This window comes from Nomascus leucogenys, chromosome 14, assembly GCF_006542625.1.
Source record: "Nomascus leucogenys isolate Asia chromosome 14, Asia_NLE_v1, whole genome shotgun sequence".
In the NCBI taxonomy this organism is placed as follows: domain Eukaryota; kingdom Metazoa; phylum Chordata; class Mammalia; order Primates; family Hylobatidae; genus Nomascus; species Nomascus leucogenys.
Window position 1 is genome coordinate 62,057,242 of NC_044394.1, and position 15,440 is coordinate 62,072,681.

The following is a 15,440-nucleotide window of genomic DNA, read 5'->3' on the forward strand; positions in this document are numbered from 1 at the left end:
AAGAAAGTGTATTCAAATAGGAAGTGAGAAGTCAATTTGTCCTTGTTTGCAGATGACATAATCCTATGTGTAGATAAGCCCGTCATCTCAGCCCAAAAGCTTCTTAAGCTGATGAGCAACTTCAGCAAAATCTCAGGATACAACATCAATTTGCAAAAGTCACAAGCATTCCTATACACCAACAACAGACAAGCGGAGAGCCAAATCATGAATGAACTCCCATTAACAATTGCTACAAAGAGAATATATACCTAGGAATACAGCTAACAAGGGAAGTGAAGGACCTCTTTAAAGAGAACTACAAACTACTCCTCAAGGAAATCAGAGAGGACACAAAGAAATGAAAAAACTTTCTATGCTTATGGATAGGAAGAATCAATTTTATGAAAATGGCCATACTGCCCAAAGTAATTTATAGATTCAGTGCTACTTCCATTAAACTACCATTGACATACTTCACAGAATTAGCAGAAACTATTTTAAAATTCATATGGAACCACAAAAGAGACCATATAGCCAAGACAATCCTAAGCAAAAAGAACAAAGCTAGAGGCACCACATTACCTGACTTCAAACTATAATACAAGGCTCCATTAGCCAAAACAGCATGGTACTGGTACAAAAACAGACATCTAGGCCAATGGAACAGAATAGAAAACTCAGAAATAAGACTGCACATCTACAAGCATCTGATCTTTGACAAACCTGACAAAAACAAGCAATGGGGAAAGGATTTCCTATTTAATAAATGGTGCTGGTAGCACTGGCTAACTGTATGCAAAAAAAATGAAACTGGACCCCTTCCTTACACCTTCTACAAAAATTAACCCAAGACAGAGAAAAGGCTTAAATGTAAAATCCAAAACTATAAAAACCCCAGAAGAAAATGTAGGCAATACCATTCAGGATATAGGCATGGGCAAAAATTTCATGACGAAATTGCCAGAAGCAATTTCAATGAAAGCAAAAACTGACAAATGAGGCCGAATTAAACTAAGGAGCTTCTGCACAGCAAAATAAACTATCAACAGAGTGAACAGGCAACCTACAGAGCAGGACAAATTTTTCCAATGTATCCACCTGACAAAGATCTAATATCCAGAATCTACAAGGAACTTAAACAAATTTACAAGAAAAAAACAACTCCATTAAAAAGTGAGCAAAAGACATGAACAGATATTCTCAAAAGAAGTCATTCATGTGGCCAATAAACATGAAAAAAACCTCAACATCACTGATCATTAGAGCAATGCAAATTAAAACCACAATGAGATACCATCTCACATCTCATGCCATTCAGAATGGTGATTATTAAAAAGTTAAGAAACAATAGATGCTGGAGCGGTTCAGAGAAATAGGAATGCTTTTACACTGTTGGTAGGAATATAAATTTAGTTCAACCACTGTGGAAAGCAGTGTGGCTATTCCTCAAAGAATTAGAACCAGAAATACCATTTGACACAGCAATCTCATTACTGGGTATATACCCAAAGAAATATAAATAATTCTATTGTAAAGATACATGCACAGATATGTTCATTGTAGCACTATTCACAATATCAAATATATGAAATCAACTCAAATGCCTGTCAATAACAGACTTGATAAAGAAAAAGTAGTGTATATTTTGAGGGGAAAATAAATCTTAGGACCCCAAAATCACTAAACTAAAGGAAAAAGTCATGCTGGGAACTGATTAGAGCAAACCTGCCTCCAGTTCTACTCAAAGTCACCCCTCTGCTCACTGAGATAAATGTATATCTGATTGCTTCCTTTGGAAAGGCTAATCTGAAATTCAAAAGAGTACAATCATTTGTATCTTACCTACCTATGACCTGGAAGCCCCCTCCCAGCTTTGAATCATCCTGTCTTTGCTTCAAGTTGTCTCGCCTTTCCAGACTGAACCAATGTTCATCTGACATATGTTAATTGATGTCCCATATCTCCCTAAAATGTATAAAACCAAACTCTTCTCTGACCACCTTGAGCACATATCATCAGGACCTCCTGAGGCTGTGTCACAGGCGAATGTCCTCAACTTTGGCAAAATAAACTTTCTAAATTAAATGAGACCTCCCTCAGGTTTTGGGGGTTCACAGTATGCACCATGGAATGCTATGCAGCCATAAAAAAGAATGAGATCATGTCATTTGCAGGAACATAGATGAAGCTGAAAGACATTATCCTCAGCAAACTAACACAGGGACAGAAAACCAAACACCACATGTTCTCACTTATAAGTGGGAGCTGAACGATGAGAACACATGGGCACATGGAGGGAAACAACACACACTGGGGCCTGACATGGGGTGTGGGGGAGGGAGGGCATTAGGAAACATAGCTAATGCATGCTGGGCTTAAAACCAAGGTGATGGGTTGATAGGTTCAGCTAACCACCATGGCACACAATTACCTATGTAGCTGCACGTCCTGCAAATGTACCCCAGAACTTAAAATAAATAATAATAATAATAATAAGAAGAATAATAAGAAAAATTCTGATAACTCAAAACACAGAGTGTCTTCTTTCTTCCAAATGACCACACTAGTTCACCAACAAGGGCTTTTAACCGGGCTGAAATGGCTGAAATTACAGAAATAGAATTCCGAATATGGATAGGAAACAAAAATAACCAAGATTCAGGAGAAAGTCAAAATCCAATCCAAGAAATCTAAGGATTGCAATAAAACAATACAAGAGCTGAAAGAAAAGACCCAATAGTATGTTGTCTTCAGGAGACCCATCTCACATGCAAGGACACCCATAGGCTCAGAGTAAAGAGATGGAGACAAATCTACCAAACAAACGGAAAATAGAAACAGGCTGGGATTGTTATTTTAATTTCAGACAAAACAGACCATAAACCAACAATGACCAAAAAAGACAAAGAAGGGCATTACATAATGGGAAAGAATTCAATTCAATAAGACCTAACTATCCTAACCATATATGCACATATAACACAGAAACACCCAGATTTATAAAGAAAGTTCTTAGAGACCTATGAAGAGATGTAATAACCACACAATAATAGTGAGAGACTTCAACACCCTACTTACAATCAGGTCATCAAGGCAGAAAACAAAGATATTAAGGACCTGAACTCAACCCGTGACCAAATGAAACTAATTGGTCATCTATGGAACTCTCTACCTAAAAACAACAGAATATACACTCTTCTAATCTGCACAGGGCACGTGTAAAATTGATCACACAATTGGCTATAAAACAATCCAAAGCAAATTCAAAAAACAACAAAACAAAAACAAAAATCGTATTATCCACGCTCTCAGGCCACAACACAATAAAAATAGAAATCAAAACTGAGAAAACTGCTGAAAACCATACGATTACATGGAAATTAAACAACATATTCTTGAATCACCTAGATAAATAACGAAATTATGGCAGAAATCAAGAAACTTTTTGAAAATAATGAGAACAAAAATACAACATACCAGAATCACTGGGACACAGCTAAAACAGTGGTAAGAGGGAAGTGTATAGTGCTAAACACCCAATTCTAAATGTTAGAAAGATCTAAAGTCCACAAATTAACATGACACCTGGAAGAACTAGAGAAAGCAGAGCAAACCAATCCCAGAGCTGGCAGAAGACAAGAAATAACCAATATCAAAGGTGAACTGAAAGTGATAGAGATGTAAAAAAAATTAGAAAACAAAGTCAGGAATTTAGTTTTTGAAGAATAAATAAGATAGATAGACTGCTAGCTAGACTAATAAAGATAAAAATAGTGAAGATCCAAATAAACGCAATGAGAAATTACAAAGGGGATGTTACCAGTGACCTCATAGAAACTACAAAGAAACTACATAGAAATTACAAAGGAGATATTACCAGTGACCTCATAGAAAAGCCCTAAGAGACTACAGTGAACATTTCCATGCACACAAATTAGAAAACTTGGAAGAAATTGATACATTCCTGGAAACATAGAACCTCCCAAGACTGAAAAAGGAAGAAATTGAATCTCTGAACAGAACAATAATTGTTCCAAAGCTGAATCAGTAGGAAAAAGCCTACCAAGCAGAAAAACCCCAGGACTGGATGGATTCACAACTGAATTCTACCAGATGTATAAAAAAGAGCCGGTATCATCCCTACTAAAACTATTCCAAAAAATTGAACAGAAAGAACTCCCTAACTCAATGATGTCGGCATCATCCTGATACCAAAATCTGGCAGAGATACAACAAAAAAGAAAATATCCTTGATGAACATAGATGCAAAAATCTTCAACAAAATACGAACAAACAGAATCCAGCAGCATATCAAAAAACAAATCCACCATAATTAAGTAGGCTTTATCCCTGGGATGCAAGGAGGGTTCAACATACACAAATCAACAAATGTAATTAATTACATCAACAGAACTGAAAACAAAAATCACATGATCATTTCAATAGATGACGAAAATACTTTCAATAAAATTCAGCATCGCTTCTTGTTAAAAAACCCTCAGCAACCTAGGCTTTGAAGAAACATACTTCAAAACAAAAAAGGCATCAAGGGAAAAACACAGCCAACAACCTACTAAATGAGCAAAAGCTGGAAGTATTCCCCTTGAAATCTGGAAAAACATAAAGATGCCCTCTCTCACCACTCCTGTTCAACATAGTACTGGAAGTCCTAGCCAGAGCAATTAGACAAGAGAAACATAAATGGCATCAAAATAGGAAGAGAGGACGTCAAACTATCCCTTTTTGCAGAGGATATGATTCTCTACCCAGAAAACCCCATAGTTGCTGCCCCAAAGCTCCTTGATCTGATAAGCAAGCTCAGCAAAGTTTCAAGATACAAAGTCAATGTACAAAAATTACTGGCATTCCTATACGCCAACAATATCTAAGCTGAGAGTCAACTCAAGAACCCAATCCTACTCACAGTAGTCACAAAAAGAATAAAATACTTGGAATACAGCTAAACAGGGCGGTGAAAGATCTCTACAATGAGAATTACAAAACACTGCTCAAAGAAATCAGAGATTACTCGAGCAAATTGAAAAAAAATTCCATGCTAATGGATAGGAAGAATCAATATTATTAAGATGGCCATATTACCTAAAGAAATTTATAGATTCAATGCTATTCCTATCAAACGAATAATGCCATTCTTCACAGAACTAGAAAAAAAAACTATTTAAAAATTTATATAAAACCAGAAAAGTACCTGAATCGCCAAGGCAATCCTAAGCAAAAAAAAAACAAAAACATAAAACAAAAAACAAAGCTGGAAGCATTACATTACCCAACTTCAAACTGTAATACAAAGCTCTAGTAACCAAAGCACCACAATATCTGTATAAAAGCAGACACATAGACCAGCACAACAGAACAGAAAACTCAGAAATAAAGAGACTTTCTTAGTTGTGAATATGAGCTCTGGGGCTACTGATTTTCCTAAGCACGGCTCTACCTGTAGCCAACACATTTTTACATATGATGGGTTTCAGTTTAAATTCAAATTAAAACGTTTTCAAATTTCACTCCATTTGCTATCTGAGTTATGGTAGTTAAAGATTATATTGTTTTACTTCCAAATATCTGGGAATTCTCTTTTATTGATTTTTTGGTTTAATTCCCTTTCCCAGAGAACATGCTTTTATTATTTATTCTTTTAATTGTTTTAAGTTTGTCGGTAGTTTTTCTATGGTCCAGAATATTTTCTATCTAGCTGAAGGTTCAGTGTACCTGAAGATAACAAGCAATCTATTTTGAATGGAAATGTTACATAAATATAGGTAAGGTTATGTTAGTTGATAGTTCTATTCAGATAATTTAGACTCTTACTGATCTTATCTCTATTTGTCTTATTTAGTATTGAAAGAGGATTCATAAAGTCTCCAAAAATAATTCAAGAATTGGCTATTTCTATCAGTTTTTCCTTTGTGTATTTTGAAGCTCCCATAAATTGGCAATTTTGTGTATTTTTTTCGTTTCTGATAAGATTAATTTTGCTGGGTTCTACTTTTTCTAATAATAGTATGTAATAGTGTAAGTACTTTAGCTATCTTTTAACTAATTATGGCATAATACATATTTTTCCATTTACTTCCAATTAATCTATATTTTCTATTTAAAGTGGTTTTAAAGCATAGCCTTAGACCTTGTTATTTTATATGATCTGCCAATCCCTGCACTTTATGTGGATTTTTAGACCATTTGCTTTAATGCAACAATTGGTATTATTAGATTTAAATAAACTATAATCTTAGTTGTTTTCTACTGTTCTTTTTGTTCCTTTTTCCTGTTTGCTGTTTGTATTAGGGTTCTCTAGAGGGACAGAACTAATGAAATAGATAAATAGATAGACATATAAAGTGGGGTTTATCAGGTATTAACTCACACGATCACAAGATCCCACAAAAGGCCATTTACAGGCTGAGGAGCAGGGAGAGCTAGTCCAAGTTCCAAAACTGAAGAATTTGGAGTCTGATGTTCCAGGGCAGGAATCATCCAGCATGGGAGAAAGATATAGGCTGGGAGGCTAGGCCAATCTCTCTTTTCACATTTTTCTGCCTGTTTTTCATTCTAGCTGCGCTGGCAGCTGATTAGATGGTGCTCACCCAGATTAAGGCTGGGTGTGCCTTTTCCAGCCCACTGACTCAAATGTTAATCTCCTTTGGCAACACCCTCACAGACACACCCAGAATCAATACTTTGTATCCTTCAATCCAATCAAGTTGACACTCAGTGTTAACTATCACAAGTCCACCTCTTGTCAACTTGAACATATACACATCTTCTGAGATCATGCATAATCTTCAAATAAAGACAACAATAAGGTCATAATTATGCCTAACATAATACAACTATCCTTCACACAATCAGAAACATACTAAATCCCCAACCCAAATACTATTACATAAAGTTAACAATACTTAAATGCTGATATGAAGTCAATAAATCTTAAGTCACATGATAAAGGAGAAAGGAAATAAAATGAGCATATTTTCTTAGTACAAATGTATAGAGGCACAAACATGTTTTTAACAAAAGAAGGAGGAAATACTCATGACAATTACAATCCTTGTTCGCAGCCTAGTGGGAAAAACCAGGGAGGCAGATAGTCCTCACATAAAAAAAACAACAGCATCTTTTATAATTTGTTATTAGGTGCGATTGAAATACATGTCTTCTGATCTTCATTACACTTTTCATCAGGTATAAGTTAAAAGGTGTGGAGAATATAATTTATTGCTATAAAATAAGTAAAAAAGACAATAAAGTATTTAAACTGGAGAAATAAGAGTTGAAGACTAATTGAGACTGAAATGATAATTTTTATTGATAAAATATACAGTCATTTGAGAACGGGTGGCCGAATTAGGGAAGAAATACTTCTTAGAACTAACATAAAAATGAGTGACCAAATCATATAATTTAATGTACTGGAATCATAGAAAAGCCCCACAAAAATTAAAAATCATACACACACATTCAGGAACAGGTTTAGACATTTAGGCAGATGTTGAAATCTTAAATGAACTAGTGGGAGAGAAAGAGCCATTGTTTAAAAGACAATGAACCAAAAAGAGTGAAAGGGATACTGACAGTGTGTGCACACGCACATGCACACACGCCTCTATATGCACATATATACCTATACTTGTATATATACACATATAGTATTTTACCAACACATATGTATATGTATTTACTATACATATGTGTGAATATATCTCAGTATATTAATTACATTAATACATATATAATGTGTATATATACATTATATATAATGACAATACATTATATATAGGTATTTTTTTTTTTCAGGAGAAGCTGGAGTAGTTGTTTGAAAGGAGCAAGCAGAAATCACTACTTTCTCAGGATGTTATGGATATGAGGAAAACATATAAAAGGCACAATTTTATAATTTGTATTGTTTTCCTAAGGGAAACTTACCAAGATTTTGTTTTCTGTTATGTGTCTTCATTGTTTGAAGTAATACTAAAAAAAGTACATCAAAATATTTAAACTAAATCTACCCCCAAGGAAGAAAAGAAAATTTTCTCAAGTCAGAAAAGATCTGGAAACTTCTATTACAGAATGACAACGAGAAGTGACATTTTTGTTGAATGTTTAATATGTTTGAGAAACTCTTCTAAGAACTTAATATATTAACTAATTTAATCTACACACAAAAACTTATAACTATGCTTATGCTATTTTCTGATTGTTTATATGAGACAACTGAGGCCATAGATTTAAAGCAAGTTTTCTAATGTTACTTCATTATTGGTAGATGCTAAATTCAAATGCAAACATAATAGTTCTTAAGTTCTTTAACACTTTGTACAGTTGACTGTCAGTATCTGTGTGGTGTTGGTTCCAGGGCGCCCTGTGGATATAGCAATTTGTGGATGCTCAACTCCTTCATATAAAATGGTGTAGTATTTGCATATAACCTATGCACATTCTTGCATATACATTAAATCGTCTCTAGATTACTTATAGTACCTAATACTATGTACATGCTATATAAATAGTTGTTATGCCTCATTGTTTAGAGAATAATAATAAAGAAAAAAGTCTGTACATATTCTGTGTAGATGCAATCATCCTTTTTTCCCTCAAATATTTTCAATCCACACTTGGTTGAATCCACAGATGTAGGACTCACGTTTACAGAGGGCCGACTCTATATACACTACTAGTCATATAGTTGTCACGTGAATCTTCCTCATGGTAGTATTAGAATTTTAGATTATTTGTATCTGCATAGTTGGAATAGTGTATGTTTTAGTTAGCCTTCAGAGTAGCTGGGACCACAGGTACACACCACCACACCCAGCTAATTTTTGTATTTTTTGTCGAGAAGGGTTTTCGCCATGTTGCCTAGACTCGAACTCCTGGGCTCAAGAGATCCTCCCACGCCTCAGCCTCCCAAAGTGCTGAGATTACACGGGGGAGCCACAGTGCCCTGCTTCTAAAGTTAAATTTAAAATATTCCTACACCTTAACTCTCAGTTGTGGAACTTTTAGGTATATATCTTTTATTAATCCCTGTTCAATATTTTTTTTTCTTTTTTCACAACACAGGAAAGAAATGTGACTATGCTTTTTGGGAGGCTATTAGGTTTTCTAACTGGGGTTTTAAAAAATAAATTGAACAAATATGAAACAAGAGCCATAATAGAATGCAGGTATTGTCTAGTCTATAATTTCATTTGATAGTGACAAAAATTAAGATCTCAACCGGTTAAATATTTACTTATAAGCATATAAGCTAATTAAATAAGAGTAGAATGTAATATTCTGTTGTCTACTTAAGTAATGAAGCTTTATATTCCACAGATGTTTTGTTGTTCATGTTATTTTGTAGACATTATTTGTGTGATTCTGCAGATGTTTTATTATTCATGAAAAATAATCATGCAATTTGTCCCACAGTTTTAGGAATCTTTAGTTCTTTTCAAATTCCAGCTCTTCAAAATATATACATGCCAAGTTAATCTATTGTAATGAACATGAAGAGATAAAGACTTTGCCTCAGGCAGCTAAACAGATTATATTTGAAATTATTATTTTAGAGTTATTTTTAGAAACATATGAAATAAATACTCTTCAAAACTCCTGCCAATGCATATTAAGTAAACCTCAAAATAAATTGTCATCATATAGCAATAGTACAATCCACAAAAGAAAAGTTGTTTCTTTGATATTTTAGAAAATTAATATTATAATTATTATTGTTCAAATATCCAAACAGTACTCATTTATGCATTCTATATTAAAATGTCTCCACGAAGTACCATGACACACCTCAGAAACTACCATCCTCACAGATATTTCTCTAAGTACCACATACTCATATTTTTATCCTGGATTTTGATTTTACATAAATTGAATTATATTTTGGAACTCTTCCACTGTATGAAAAATAGGTCTATCACTTTTTTAAGTACAGCAGAATATTCCTGAAAATTTTTCCTCATAGTAGATATTACTCTGTTCCAAATATTCTCTATGTTATAAAATGCTGCAATGGATGTTCTTGAACATATAACTTTATATTTTGGTGCCAGTATTTCTGATAAATAGAAAACATGTAATTGGTGGATAAAATGATATGCATTTTATATTTGGTAGCCAAGCCATCTGAAAGGGCTATTCCATATAAACTTTCAGCAATTGTCTATGGAATGAGTGTTTTCTCATAACCTTGCCAATTATCAAGTTTTTTTTAATTGGTTTAATGGTATTTCACAGGTTTCTTAATTTGAATTTCAGAGATCATTTGAGATATTGAACACTTTTACTATGTTTGTTTAGTTTATGGGTCATTGTATTACTTCTTATATTAACTGACTCATGTCCATAGTTAATGACAGTTCATAACACTTGCCCCCATTTATTCTGTGGGACTGAGCCCTTATTGTTTTGAAATAAAAATTTATATAATTGTGTTCCAATTTATTATTTGTAATAAATATTGCAAACAAACTATTCCAGTCTTTTATTTTTCAGGATGTCTTGTTTTTCTAAATGCTTTTATTATCTTTGCCACCTAAATGTTGATTTAATTTATATAATTAAACCCATCAATCCTTTCTTTATAAATTCTGGATGGTTCGTCTTCTTGTTTATCAAGGCCAAAAATATTGTTTAAATGTCTATATCTATACTATATATTAATATCTTTAATTGTATATATCTACAAACATAGACTACTATACATGTAAGTGCTGGTGTCTGTGTATGTGTGTATACTCTTGTGAGCTGTTTCATTCACCTGGAATTGATTTTTGTATATAAAAAGTATATATAAAAACTTTATTTTTTTCACAAATTGTGAGTCATGGTTTTAATATAATTTAATATAGCCCATAATATTTACCTGTAATATATATAAATCCTAATATATATGTGAATTTTCTATCCAGTTTAGTTTTTGGCTAATTTTATTATACGAATTGAAAGCAGAATGCTGCAATAAAAGATTCCACCTAAAAAGCCTGCAGGGGATTTTTAGCCTACTTCCTGCCAGTTTAGGCTTTTGTGTTTAGAGTATAGGTTAAATTATCACAAGTATTTTTAGGCTAGGATTGCAGATTTCTTGGTAGTGAATTTTCTGTTAAAACTTTAAAAGAATCCAGTTGATTTGTTTCAGGGTAAGTTCTATAGTAAAATAAGCACAGCCAAAACATCTGATCATAATTTTTAAACTTAAATATTCTTTTTTATTTAAAGGTGTCTTTTCTTGGCCTTTCAGTCTCTGTCTTCTTGAGTCTATCTGAGACCATGGGCCTTGACAAGAAGATTTTAAAAAATCATGACAAAATTATAAGAAGGCAAATAAATAATAGGATCTTTGCCTCTTTGCTTGCATCTGTTATAGCCAAGAATATTTCTTTGGAGGTCCTCCCAGAAGGCTCTAAGATAAAATTTTTCCTTCCTATTTATTATTTTTTTTAATCAATTGCCTTTTCCAAGCCTTTGATGTACCAAATTAGTGGACTCCTAGTCAGTTTAGATAATAGCCCACATGCAGAGAGCTACCCTTCACAGAAGCGTATTCCTTTCCATTTTCTCTGCAATTGTCTAATTCTTCTCAGAGGTCCTCTCTGTTACCAAAAGCTGTAGATACAGCCACTATGTCCCAATATTCTGATGGTTTGATAACAAGATCCATTGCTCCAGAGCCATTTAGACTGATTTCCAAATCATAACAGATGAGTGTTATATGTACCGAAAGTTTTGCCAAGGCATAACCAGAGCCATTACTTTTTAGCATGCAGTAACTTCTGTCACTGTTATGTTCAACTAAATTCTCATTGTTTTGTCAATGCTTTAAAAATCAGTAGCTTATAAAATAAATCTGTAAGAATATTCTATTGTCATTTAAATAGAACAGTAAGGCAAACAAATACATGTTATCCAATATTGCTATGTCCACAAGGAAATATATCATTTAGAAAGATAACGCTGCACATCTATATTAGTTAAAAAAATCACAGTTTTAGACTACAAAGCCTTTTGAGATCATTTTCTCCTTATCTCTTATTTCAGATATGATCAATTTGAGACCTTGTGCTATTAACCAGAAACCTTAAATCATGTAGTGATCATGACACGATTGGCCTAAATTTAAGTCTTTGTATCCTTCGTTTGTGTTTACATAAAATATTCAGCTTACCACTTTCAAATTAATTTCACATGGCCCAGTAAATAGAGTTCAGAGAATTAATATTTTCTGTTCAACCCAAAGACTGGAAGAAAACCTAAGAATGAACCCTGGATTAACAAACAATATGAAAAAATATGCAATGCTATTTATAATAAAACAAACTATTCCTATACCAAGAAGTCATGCTTTTGAAGAGGCTATGCTTCTTTCAGAATAAAAAATATTGACTCCAGCTGGGCACAGTGGCTCACATCTGTAATCCCAGTACTTTGGGAGGCCGAGGCAGGAGGATCACTTTAACCTGGGAGTTTGAGACTAGCTTGGGCAACATAGTGTGACCCTGTATCTATTTTAAAAAAAAGAAAAGAAAAGAAAATATTGATTGCTGGTTGGACTGTATTGTTCATCATCCTTGTCCAAATTCACTGCTGATGCCTAAGAACTATGTCATCTTTAATCAATTTATGAAAAGATTAAATATCACAAAAAAATAAAAATTACACTTCTGCAAAGGAAGTGAAAAAGTATATAAAGGTACAACTGCAGTTGAGAAGTATTATGAAGTTGCTTATCAAAGGGAAGATTCACTGCAGAATGTTGCAATCTGCAGTGTAAAATAAAGTCTAATGTATTCTTTCCCTTGGCAATTCATATTGGATTATAACCCTGTCACAATCTTTTTTAGAAAGATTTAATAAGCATTTATAACAGAGAAAAAAGATTTTAATTACTATCTCTCAGATGAGAGATTTCTTCCATTTTAAGAGAGATAATTTTAGGATAAACTTTATAATATAGTGTGTTTTAATTCCATTCCTATAAATAGTGTTATTTCAATATTTCACAGAACTATTCATGGGTAAAATTTCTTCCCCTTGTAAGTAGAGTGAGCTACCACAGAGGTATAGAATAAAAAGAGAGAGAGACAGCAACGAGAGAGAGAAGAGTACTTACATTATTGTCTGGGATGTTTTACTGATAAAGAACAGAAATACTGTACCTCCTCTCTGAAAAAAATCACAATTATAGTATTTCCTCAATATTAGTAGTAATTGGCTTGTTTATAGCTTCAGTAACTTATAATCAGTGAAGAAACAAACAAATTGCATTATGCCAATATTTTCTTAATATAAATAATTAAAATTAGAGGCCAAACCAAAATAGAAACTTTATTTTATATTCTTAACAAACAAAAATGTAAATGGGTAAATATTTAAAAGATTTGTTAGTAAATATTGCAATAAAAAACCTCCACCACAAAATTTGTACTCACTGAATGCATTTTCAGTATCTGAAGGAATGAACCGAACACTAAAATATTGGACTGGTTTTTCAGCCCAGTGATTTTCAGACGTTAAAGAATTTCAGTTGAAATTGTAGTATTTAGATCTGGTTGTGTTTGGCTCAGGAAATATTCATAGCTTTATAGAAATCCAGTGCACTTCCTCAAACACCACCAGCTCATGGTTCACATGTCAATCAACTGGAGTCGGAGATAAAGAGGGAATTTGTAAAGGCCCCATTGAATGCTGCTGGCAGCCGCAAACACATAACTAAAAAGAGTATTAGGAACCATTCTGTTTACAGCAATTAACTGGACCCAAAGCCCTGTCAGCAGTTCCGGTAGTGTGGTCCTTCTTTGTGTCTGTTCTTTAACATTCAAAACTTGTTCAAATAGTGTGAAAAATTGAGTACATCCCCCTGCTGCAACTGATACATACGATAAACTCAGAAGCTACAGCTAGAATGATGCATATTAATGCATCCAGTAGCTATCAGCAAATGGAATGTGTGACAGAAAGCAGTGGCTTCATGGAAATTTAGGGCTAGCAAATTTATTTATCTTCAGGTTGAAACATATAAATTTTAATAAAAATCCTCAAACCAGCAACTAACTGGCCATCCAGCTGATAGCATTTAACAGTGCTAAACTCGTTCTCTTAATGATACAGTGAACGTTGGCTCTCAGTTTTAACATTAAAAGCCATATGACTGAGCCCTATTTTGTACTTTTAAGACCAAGTGACCATGTAAGGGAGCAGGGAAGGTGTTAGCTATGTGTGCAAATATTTTTAATGTGCCCTTGAGAAGAATGTGTATTCTGCTATTGTGAATGTAATATTTTTTAGATGTCTGTTAGATGTACTAGGTTTATGATATTGATCAAGGCTTCTATTTTCTTTTTTCATTTATTTATTTATCTATTTATTTATTTATTTATTGAGATGGAATTTCACTCTTGTCACCCAGGCTGGAGTGCAGTGGTGCAGTCTCGGCTCACTGCAACCTCTGCCTCCCAGGTTCAAGCAATTCTCCTGTCTCAGCCTCCCGAGTAGCTGGGATTACAGGCACCGCCACTACTCCTGGGTATTTTTTTGTTTTTGTATACTTTAATAGAGACAGGGTTTCACCATGTTGGCCAGGATGGTCCTGAACTCCTGACCTCAGGTAATTCACCTGTCTTGGCCTCCCAAAGTGCTGAGATTACAGGCGTGAGCCACCACGCCGGGCCAAGGCTTCTATTTTCTAGCTGATCTTCTGAATAGTCATTCTATCAATTGTTGAAAGTAAGTGAAGTTTCTAACTACTATTGTTGAATAATCTATTATGTCTTTCAATTCTCTCACTTTATGCTTTATTTATTTTGGAGCTCTGTGGAGAGATGCATTTTTTTATAACTGTTGATCTTCTTGATAGATTGACACTTCTATCACTGTAGAATGCCTTATCTTTAGTGTCAGTTTTCCATATTTGGAGTTCATTGAGCTTCTAAGATCTCATTACGTGAATGTTGGTAGACTTGATATTATTTCACAGGCCTTTGAGAATTTGTTCATTTTTCTTTATTCTTTTCCCATCAGCTCCTTACAGCAGATAATGTCAATGGTTCCTTTTTCAAATTTGCTAATACGTTCTTCTACCAGATCAAATCTTCTGTTCAACCACTCTAGTGAATTCTTCATTTGAGTTATTCTAATTTTCAATTCTAGAATTTATTATTTGTGTTGTATTTTATGTATATGTAATTTATTATGTTTATACATATACACATATACATGAACACACATACACGCACATTCTATTTTTTTTGTATTCTATTTGGTTAGACATTGTTCTCACGCTATGCCTTAATTCCATAGACATGGCAATGGTTACTTTCAATTTTATGTCTATATCTCTAAAGATTCTCTAGAGAAACAGAACTAATAGCATATAAGGATATAAAAAGAAATGCACTGTAACTCTGGGGCCTGATGAGGTTGAAATTTATAGGACAAATTGGCAGGCT